The 10,834-nt window shown below is 52.1% G+C and overlaps 1 protein-coding gene across 1 annotated transcript in view; it reads right to left on the reverse strand.

Annotated features, from left to right (window-relative positions):
• The window catches only part of Disp3 (dispatched RND transporter family member 3), a 52,784-nt gene extending 46,019 nt beyond the window's left edge, over nucleotides 1-6,765 (reverse strand). Inside the window, exon 1 of the mRNA XM_029475798.1 lies at nucleotides 6,448-6,765. The gene's annotated coding sequence lies outside the window, so the exon portion shown is untranslated. The remainder of the gene's footprint in view (nucleotides 1-6,447) is intronic.
• Between the last annotated feature and the right edge of the window lie 4,069 nt (nucleotides 6,766-10,834).

The following is a 10,834-nucleotide window of genomic DNA, read 5'->3' on the forward strand; positions in this document are numbered from 1 at the left end:
GGTCGCAAAGATTCAAAGTCTGCAGCCTGGGGCTGCAGAGATGGCTCTTGAGTTTTTTTGTTTTTGCAGACAGTCAGCACGCACACATGGTGGCTCACGACTCCCATAACTCCAGCTCCAACAACCTCTTCTGACCTCTGTGGGCATTATGCACACATGTAGTTCACATATATACATGTGAACAAAACACTCATACACAGGAAATAAATAACATTTTAAAACCTCAGGGTATGCTGCCTGTTTTGGGGAGTCATTCTTACCACTGAGGTGTCTACTCTGCAGCTCAACCCCAGCAAGGCTCATAAGAAGCCCCTCAAGATGGTACCAAGGTCAGGGCAATTGGGAAACATCACTTCCCAGTGTCCCAATTTAGCATCATCTTTCTGTCCTTGGACTCCATGTAAGTACCTTCCCCAGAGTCAGGAAAGTACTACCTCTCCTTCAGGGCAGATCTGGCTGCCCACTGCCTGTCGTGCCTCTTCTCCTACTGACCAGGTGCCATATGTGTGTGCTAGATATTAAGACCAGATGTCATCTGGGAAGAGCTGGCCCCATGGTGTCTCCCACCACGGCCACCAAGACAGGAAGCTGAATAGCATGCTGGTTACTATAGCACCCATGGAAACTTATTCCCATAACTGGGGGAGACCACTTGCTTGGATCAGGTCCTCAGTCCCAGAAATTTTTGGGTCCCTTTTCTGTTTCTGGTGGGACACAAGAGAACAATAACATATCACCGATCGATCACCTTTGCTCTCGGGGTCAGGGGTCAGGGGTCAGGGGTGGGGTAGGGGACTGACTCCATGGTACTCTACAAGTCTCCAGTCAGAGCTTTCTATCTTTGAACGTCCGGTGCTTGGCACACCATGGGGCTGTACATAGATACTCAGGGTTGCAGAGGATTAAAGAAGACTTTCCCAGGAGGTTTAAGACCCTGATTCTGTCTCCTGGGATAGCCTTGCCTGGCTCTCTGTAGGGGACTCGGATGGCACAGGCTGGCATCGGAACTCATACGGATCTTTCCATTGTCCTTACCTCCTAGTTCTCGATACATTGAGACCTGAGCCTGTTGCCAGAGCAGTTCCAGACTTCCTAGGTTCCCAGGCTACCTTCCTTAGAGAGAGGGGCATTATAAGGAGGGAGCAGGGTGTGAGAATCTAGGGCACATGGGCCCACATGCCATGATATCCCTTCCTAGTGACTTCTCTACCTGGAGTTATGGTAAGATACTCATGCCCTGATCCCCTAAGGGTATCCTCCGACAGCATGCCCTAGATGCTTCCCTGGGATTGGCAGGAACACAGAGGCTGCTGGTACCAGCAATGGACACAAGGCTGGAGAGGTGTCATAGAAATCGCCTGGGCTGCCCAGCGGCCACACCTTCCCTCTGGCTCTGGTCCCAAATCCTCCCTCTCCTCATCTCACAGTGAACCTGCTTGCATGGGCTCTGCCGGGCCCCATCTGCTCCTTAACTAGCGATATGACCTTGGGCGAGCGACTCAAGCCCCCTAGTCTCACTTGCTTCCTTCCGTTGTGAAATAGAACAAGAATACCTAACTTCGGGGTGGCTGTGGGCATTAGAATACAAAGGGCATTCAGCGACATGCTTGACACATGGCTGGCATGCTGTATGCACCTCAGTTACTGGTTGTTGTAGGCCTGGGGTAAGGAGAGTTTCAAGCTGGCATCCACAGGGATGCAGGGATGGCTTGAACTATAACAGGAGGAATTGCATCTCTGCCCTTGAAGGGACACTGCCAGGCTCACTTGCCTGTATGTATCAGTTCAGTCCCCTAGGGCCACCAGGACTGCTCCAGAACAAGCCTCTTTGAGAGGTTCTGGTACGAGAATGCTGTGTGGCGATGGAGAACTTACTTGCCTTCTCTGAAGTTACTTCCCTGTCTGCAAAGTCTGTTTGGCCCCAACCTCTTCTGGATTATGCTGTCTTTTTTCCTAGCCCAAGATTTACAGTGGGACTCCATCTCTCAGGATGCTGGTTGGGTTCCCAAGGCAGGAGACAGAGGCTAAGATGCAGAGGTGAGGTGTTCAGACCTAGCCTGAGCCTAGTCATGGCTCAGAAACCACAGGTACCTGGTGCAGGGTAGTGGCTCAGATTGCTGAGAGACATTTGCAACAATGCTAACGTGAACACGCAGGCGGGAAATTTATATTCCTTGTAAATTTTCACATAGCTGGGTCTGTTTTTTTCATTTCATTTTATTTTATTTTTGAGACAGAGTCTCATTACATAATCCAGACCAGGCTTGGATTGAGTAGCCTGCCTGATCCTGAGATTACAGCGTGCACTGCTACACCAAGTATAAGTGGTTTTCTTGACAAAACATATTAAACAAACAAGAAAGAAATAACTACAGCGAAGCAGAATCCTGGGCAAAATGGAGACTTCTGCTGCATTCTAATCAAAATTTGGTCCTGTCTGGTATGGTGGTGCACACCTTTAATCTTGGCACCTGGGAGCCAGAGACAGGAGGAATGCTGAATCCGAGGCCAGCCTGCTCTACAGAGTGAGTCCCAGGATAGCCAGGGCTATACAGAGAAACCCTGACTTGAAAACCAAAACAAACAAAAATTCAGTCCCAACTTGGACACGTCAGGTTGTGAGGTCCCTTTTACTGTGCAGAGGCCTGTTCTCCCACAAATCCCGAGGATAACAACCCCCATGCCATGAGAAGATCTCAAAGCTTAAATATGACCGCATGTGTATACGTGTTCAATGCCTGACACACGGCAGGCATCCAGCTATTGGCAGCAGCCGTTACGGGTACTGCCATTGCCATCCTCTCACTGTAAACAGGAGACAGGAGACCACTGGCTTTGTGTGTCCCTTCCCAAAGAACTGGTGACACAGCCTCGGGAACACATTAACTACCATCTGCCTCCTGGCATCTTCCAGCCAGGGCAGCAGGGGAGTGTGACCTTGTGGTCTCCCAGTGTGGGGCACAAGCTTGCTGGGAAGATTCCACTGGCTTCCCCGAACTGGTCCCGGCAACGGCAACGGCCCTGCCTCTGGCCTTTGTTGAGCATCTGGAGTGCGTGCTGCACTGCCTGCCCGTGGAATGCGACTCGTGTAAAACATGCATATTTGTGACTGGGTGCGTGTTTCTATTCCGGGCTGCTGCTGCTCTTTTTATTTATTTTCTCTGGGATATTGGTGCTTTGGAATCTAGCTTTGGAGGGTGTTTTGACAGACTTTGACGCCTCTTATGCTCCATGGGCAGAAACAGGCTCCAGTGAGGGGAGGGTGGGCAGTAAGAGGGAGGGTTTCAGATGACAAGCCCCCTCCCTCGCTTGCTCACTCATCTAGGACAGGGACAGTGATTCTCACTGCCCACACTTGAGCACAGTGGAAAGGGAGCACCGAGGGGGAACTGCTGGGGAGATGACTTCAAAGAGGAGAGAAAGGATCTGGAGATAGAGAACCAAGCTTCCAGTTAAAATGCTGCGGCTGTCAGTTATCAACACCAAGGCTCTTACTATCAGCTCCTATGCCACTGCCATGACCATCATGTTGGGGTGACTATATTTATAACCAGTGATGGGTGGGTAGTTCCCTTGTGGAGCCCACCATCTCTCTAGGCATCTCACTTTTCAGCCCTCAAATCAAGACGCTGTGAGAAGCAGCCTAGCCAAATGGTGCCGAAGCCTGTCTTCCCTCAATGGCACGGATCAAGAGCAGCCTGCTTGGTTGAGTCCTAGAGACTCGAGGCTGATTGTCAAAATCATACCGACTGGTGATCTATCTTAGACAGTCCCTTCTGCAAGACCATGTGTCTGGGGACAAGGACCGTCAACCCAGCAACTCCATCTGCCTTTATGGCCAGGTGTTCAGGGTAGTTGGGGACATCCTCATTTCCAGAAACAAGGGCTTGGCACAGTGGATAGATACACAGACAGCCACATCAGTGCCTGCCTCCATGGAAACCGGGCCTGAGCAGTGTGATGTAAGAAAATTACTTGGCATCTCTGGTCCTATTAAGAAAATGAACTGAGCCTCCCTCACTCAGGAACAAGGTGTCTTTAGCAGAGGTGAGGAGTTCTCAGGAAGCAGTGGGAGGCACCATAACCTTTGTGAGTTACAACCCTGGTTTCAAGCTCATTCAAGTTGGGACATTCACTATAGAGTCAGCACTCTTCATAATCAAATCAAAAAGCAGTCCCAGCCGGGCGTGGTGGCGCACGCCTTTAATCCCAGCACTCGGGAGGCAGAGGCAGGCGGATTTCTGAGTTCGAGGCCAGCCTGGTCTACAAAGTGAGCTCCAGGACAGCCAGAGCTATAAAGAGAAACCCTGTCTCGAAAAACCAAAAAAAAAAAAAAAAAAAAAAAAAAGCAGTCCCATGGGCAGCCCTGCATAAGCTGAGAGTATGGCAGAAGTCTGTCCAGGGGAACACTGGGCACCTATGACCAATTAAAACCAGAGTCTAGGAATCCCCACTTCTGGTTCATTTCTCCCTCAACTCTCCTTTCTCCCTTTTCTCAAGTCTTTCCAGGGTTTTAAGGATAACAAGAGAGTGTCAGAGGGCAAGCTGGGGTATGGGTCAGGATCCTTCAAAGCGACAGCCCTGGGGAGGGGGGTGGGCTGAAGGGGCAGTGATGACTGAGGCCCCCTGTGATCCCAGTACTATCTCTCGATCTCCAGGTTCTGAGGCACCCTGAGACACTTTCCTGAGGCTCTGGCCCTGGAAAATTTCCCAAGATTGTCAGTAAAAAGCTGCCGAAGCTATTGGGCAGAGAGCGGCAAATATTCAGAGAGGCAGGATCGGGTGGATGGAAACTGCAGATGAGGAAGCAAACCCGAGTCGGTGGTGCCCCAAGGGCCAGTGGTGCCAACATGGGTGTCAGAGCACAGACTCTAGCAATGGAAAGTCAGGAAAAGGAACGAAGGCAGCCAGAAAGGATGATGGACGGGAAAGAGCAAAGGGTGTGCATTTGAAAGATAACCCTGGGAAGGAGAACAGCCAGCAAAGAGCACTAGCAAAGATTGCAGACCCTGGAGGCAGAATATATGCCAGGAAGAGGTCTGAGTGGTCATGGGGGTGGAGAGTCCGAAATGGACACTGAGCTTCAAACCAAGACTGTGAGGCGCCTGCCTGCCTGCCTGCCTGCCTGCCTGGGCTGCTGCCCGGAGCTTCCCTTGAGCCTAACAGCTGCTTCTCTCCTTTTGGCAGATACTCTGATTCGGGGAGGTCTGCAGTAGAAGAGGAGGGGGCTGATTGAGCCTGTGTGTTTGTGTATGTGCACGCCAGTGTCTGTGACCCACACAGCCTGAGCTCCTGCATGTCATGAGGTATCAGTGAGGGTCCTAGGCAGTGGTCTCTGGTGTCCGGTTTATTTTAGCATCCTCCAGCGAGAGCGTGAAGAGGGATGAGTCCTGGCCCACAAACTGGGGCTTGTGGGAAGATTAGGCTTGTCCACGTGGGAGTGAATCCTGGGTCTCTGTGTGCATTGTGTGCGCCTACGAGCCACGATGGGAATATATTTATCAGAAAGGAGTGTGGATTTGTGCGTGGAGTGTTCACGAGTGTTCTATACATAGCGTGTGCTTCATTTGTGCATGGAGCTTGGGGCTGTTGGGTTCAGTGCGCTGTCCGAGGTACTGACCGAGAGTGCAACCAGACTAGCACCCGCACCCAGACTCAGGAAGCATCCCTGTACCAGACAGAGATCCAGCAGAGGAAGCCTCCGGGGAGGCGTCTCCTAGGAGAGTTGGGAAAAGTTCTCCCAGCGGCAGGGCTAGCCCTTGGGACTCGCCGCCGCTCGTGCTGGTCATCTTTTCCTGACTGTGCTCCATGGCTACTCAGATGCCACCCCATCACAGTCTTTATGGATGTTCTGGGTCAACCCAGGGACCCTCTAGCGCTCCACTTCCATCGCCTGTCTGAGCTTCAGAGGTCCTGGCACGCAGCGGCACCTGCAGCGGGTTCACCGCAGCCCAAGACTCAAAGAAGGTCCCTCCAAGCGTGTGAGTGCGCTCAAGTAGGGGACAGCTACAGAGGCCGCCCGTTACCTTTTCCTGTTCCCTCCCTCCTCTGAAGCCCCGGCGGACAGCTGGATTTGGGATGGCTTCAGGCTGACGTTCAACTTTTATGAACCCAGACAGACACCTACCGAGACGAGCAGGGGTATGGAGATAGGGAGCCAGGATGATTCTGGACATTAAACATGCTCCCGCAGACCGAAGCTGCAGCCAGTCTCCAGCGCGTTGGTGCAAGCTTCGGGCGCAGGGACAAGCTCTGAGATCTGAACTCTGTCCCATCAGCCGGCTTTCTCGGGGCGTTGAGGCCCTTGCCGAGGGTGGCCTGAGAGCGAGAGAACTTCCCGCACTGCCCCCCGCCCCCAGACCGGGCGCATGTGGCACGTTAGACCCTTCCCCTCTCCAGAGTAGTGCATCCCCAGTTCCGATGGCGCCCAGGGGCCGTTGCACTCACCTCGCTGACCGAGCCGAGCTAGGCTGATACACGGGTGCCCCAGGGGTTAAGGGGCTTCGGCCACCCCGCGGCGAACACTTGTCCCTTGAGGGTAATTTCAGGAGGAAAGGTCCTCAGAGCTGTAGGAGGCCAGCGGCCCCCAAGCTCCGCTCGGCTGGCGTGCAGACCGCCGCCAGGTCCGTGACAACTACGTCCCCAGCGCGCACGCGAAGCACTCGCCGCCGCCGCCGCCTTTTATCTGCTGCCCGCCTTTGTTTGGGTCCCGGTTCCTACCACGGGGTGCGGGGGTGTCCCGGGCAGCCTCTAGAGTCGCGCCTCCCCCCGGCCACTGGCGCCTCCAGCATCAGCGCCTGCGGGCTCTGCGTCACCGTCCGGTTTAGGCTTGCTCTCCGCCGCGCGCTGCTGTCTCCCGATTCCGCCGCCAGGCGCCGCCCTGGCTGCCGCTCCCCCTGCGGGAGCCGCGTGGTGGTACAGCCAGCTTCCCGTGTTGGCGAGCAGGGACTGAGCACAGCGCAGCGACCCCTGGGGGTCAGTCTTAGTCTCTGCAAACGGACCTGGCCATGTCCCCTACTGGCCCCCGAGGTTTCTGGGCACCCAGGCCTTTCCCAGGCGTGCGCTCCTGCTGGCTGTTCTCAGTCCCATCTGCCCAGCCTTGGCGCCTCACCAGCCTACTGGACACTCGAGGGCATCCCCGGGTGCCCTCCGGAGGTGGTTGCCAAGCCCAGGCGCCTGGCACCATCTCTTCCTCCCTCCTCTATTCACCTCTCTGGCAGCAGAGCCCAGAGCTCTGCCAGCCCCTGGGACCAGGCACTCGTCCAGTAACAGCAGAAGGCTCGCCTGACACCCCCTGCTGAAAAGATACCCAAAGAAGAAAGAGCCTAGAAACCAAGGCTATCCCTGGTTTCATTTCTCTTTCAGTGCTCCAAAGACATTGGCCTTGTTGTCACCCAAGGAGAGCTAAGGGAACCCTTAAAAGGACCTGGCGCCAGCCTCCCGCTGCAGGAGGGACATCACTGCCGGCTGAGAGGCCACCCAGATGATTATGACACGAACCAGGAAGATAAGCATGTAAGCCACAATCTTGGCCTTCAAGAAGTCCCCACTCTATACAAGAGAATGCAGGATCATTATAAAATAAAAATATCGAAAGCCCCTAGCTCTTTGCTGTGTAGCCCATGCCCCCATCTATATTTTTGAAAGAGGAAACCTAGGGGCCTGGGAAATGGCTTAGCAGGTGTTTGCTGCCAAGCCCGACAACCTGAGTTCAATCTCCAGGGCAAACTCACTTCTGCGAGCTGTCTTCTGACTTCCACTCGTGCACTGTGGTACACATGAACATCCCCTCCAAACACACATACGATACATACATACATACATACATACATACATACATACATACATAGTTTTAATTAAGAAGGCAGCTTGGGAGTTCTCTGAACCCCTCTCACTTTGGGGTTCTATAGAAAGATTCTGTAGCACCTGTCCAGCTTTCTCAGACACAGTCCCTGGGAACTGCATTCACTGGCTGGCGGTCAGGTGGACATCTAGCTACTTATGACCCTGGATGCCCCGGAACTCATCTGTGCAGATGCAAATGACCAGAGCCAATGTTTCTACCCAGGTGTTCTCGTCCCTGCACCACATACTCAGAAATGGTTTTCAGGGGACCCACTGGCCAGCCATCAAGTCTGTCAGAAGATCTGCAGTGAATTCATGCCGCCCTGAAGACATTAGGGTTATGAAATGCTCCTGGCAGGAAGGATCCAAGAAAGGGAGAGAGAGAGAAGATAGATAGATAGATAGATAGATAGATAGATAGATAGATAGATAGATACTAAGACCTAGAATGGCGGGTGTGTATATTACTGCCACAGGAGCAGAAGCCCAAAGTGGTACTCTAAATAGAACAGCCCCGCAGTGCCTTGCAAATGTCCAGCTCCACCTAACATATCCCAGGGGAAGGCAGAGAAAGAGGGAGGGAGGGAGGAAGGAGATCCAGGGTAATGTTTGTTTCTAAGGGAGCAGTGGGAGACACAAAGTGTTCCCAAGCCCAGCCGAGAGCAGAGGCTGCTTTTCTTGGTGAATGGCTCAGTTCTTTTCAGTTTGTTTCAAGGAGCCTCCTTAAAGATGCCCCCCCCAAAGTCCCTGTGCTGTTCCCTGCAGTTTGACAGAATCACAGAACACCCCATTTGTGTTCCCAGGGTTCTGTGCCTCCCACCAACCCTTGCTTGTGGATATGACCTCCATTCTCCCGGGAACTATATTTAGTAGATTTGATATGGGTCCTGATTACACTCTCTCTGCTTTCATTAGAGTCCTTTCTCCCCTCTCTAGACCTCCAGGTAATCTCCAGAGGGCCACTTCTAGTTTTGCCTTTGGTAAGGGACCTTCTTCAAAGGGAATGTACAGAAGCAGGGGACCTGACCATGGAATGTATGTGTGTGTGTGTGTGTGTGTGTGTGTGTGTTGCAGAGTGATGTTCAGAAATTCTGAAAGGATCTGATTTTCCCAGGCCATCAGCAGGGTTTAAAAATGCAAATAGAACCAACCAGGCCTTTGAAATATGTCTGCTGTAAAGGAGAGCCTGTCGTGGCAGTGGAACAGGTCAAAGTGTGGAAAGCGGTGAGAATCCTTCTCTAGGGCTGATCTCAGCTCTTTCTCTCTTTGTCTAATCCCCTTATATGAAATCATTGTTCCATCTCAGGCACTTCCCTGAACACTCCCCTAAACCCCTCACCTCCAGAAGCTCCCCAGAGGTGACTCCAGTGGCCCTGTGATGGGCCCAGCTATGAGGTGGCAGAGAATGTAGTTCCCCATTGTCCTCTCTGGCTCTGCAGTTCCCTCTGCCAGAAGTATTTCCTGGGTCTGATTTAAATGCCTCTTGGTGCCCAGGGGCTATTTCTTGAATACTCTGTCTTCCTGACTAAATGAAAAGTCTTCTTTTGAAAGGGATGGGAGCCATAAAGGGCCACTTTGTCCCCGGCTCTCTTCCTTTAATGCTCCTCTGTCTGATCGGCAGCTATGCACAAGCAGGACCTCAGAGCTAAGCCTCCCAGTCCACTCCTTACAAGCTGCGGTGTGCCCTTGGGGAAGGAAGTCACTTCCCCTTGCTGAGGCCTTCCCTCCCCTCTTATTTATAAAATGGAGCCTGTGAAAGTACCTGCCTGCCAGCAGTAGCCATCAAGGTTTACCAGATAAGAACATCTCTATGAGAAAGCAGCATTTAGCACATTGCATAGCTGTGGATTTCGGTAAACATCAGGGTCTTCTTCAAACTCCTACTAAAAACAGAGCCAGGATACCAGTTTCTCCTGTTTCTTTGCTCCATCAGCGAGAAAGATTGTGCACAAATCAGGTTACTTCACCAGATGGCTGAGCAGCTGAGGGTTAAGCATATGGGGAGGGTTGGGAGTGTTTATCTTTAAAAATATGGGACATTAACATGTTGTCCCAGCATGGTGGAAGGGAATAAATACCTTTGGAAGTAGTTTTTTTTTTTTTTTTTTTAATCTGCAAACACTGTGACTTTGGGGCAATCTGGGGTTGGTTTGTGTGCATGTGTGTTGCATTAACTGTGTGAACTTGGGCTCGTTAGCTTGCTTCACCTGGCACTCAGTTTACCCATCTGCAGGATGGGATTAATGAGGAGCTCTGCCTTCTCTACACTTGCAGCAAGTTTTATGACAGACTAGGACGTGTTTCTAGGCAACTGTTCGATAGTCTCTTGTGCAGAGTTTAATTTGATGCAGTCAGAAAGATAAATAATAGAATGATTGGTTGTGTTTTAGCAGTTGTGAAATTAGTTAGGAAAGAGCTTGGTAAACTAACCTGAGTTTGCTTAAATTGTCCTCTTGAGGTCACACAACAAGTTAGTGGGGGAACTTGGGTTGAATTCCAGGCCTTCTGGGGTCCAGGTTTGCACTTGCCCTGAAATCTGATCTTTCTTCTGCCTGGCCTGCTCTTCCCTAAAGCTCCAGTTGGGAGTCTGAGCTTACAGAACTCCCGAAGGAAAGAGTGGCTGAACTTCATTTAGGAGAAGAAAGAAGTCTGGGGGGAGACGACAAAGCCAGCTTCAGTCTGGGTTGCTCTGTACAGGGCTGGGGATGGGGCATGGCACATGGGCAGCACTGCCTTTCTTCCCCAGTGTTCTGCAAGCAGCCGGGCCTCGCATTCCTTTCCCAGCCTCACTTGCCTTCTCCAAGGAAGCAGGCAGCCTGCGCCAGAGTGAATACAATCCAAGTTATTAATTGCCTGCAACAATTAGCCTCAGCACTGGGCCTGCAGACGCTCAGTCTCTGAAAGAGGGAGCCAATTACAGCTCTATCAATATTCACGCTGCCGCATAATCATCTCCTGACAAGATGCCCCACAGCCCCCACCCGTGTTT

This window comes from Mus caroli, chromosome 4, assembly GCF_900094665.2.
Source record: "Mus caroli chromosome 4, CAROLI_EIJ_v1.1, whole genome shotgun sequence".
Taxonomy (NCBI): Eukaryota; Metazoa; Chordata; class Mammalia; order Rodentia; family Muridae; genus Mus; species Mus caroli.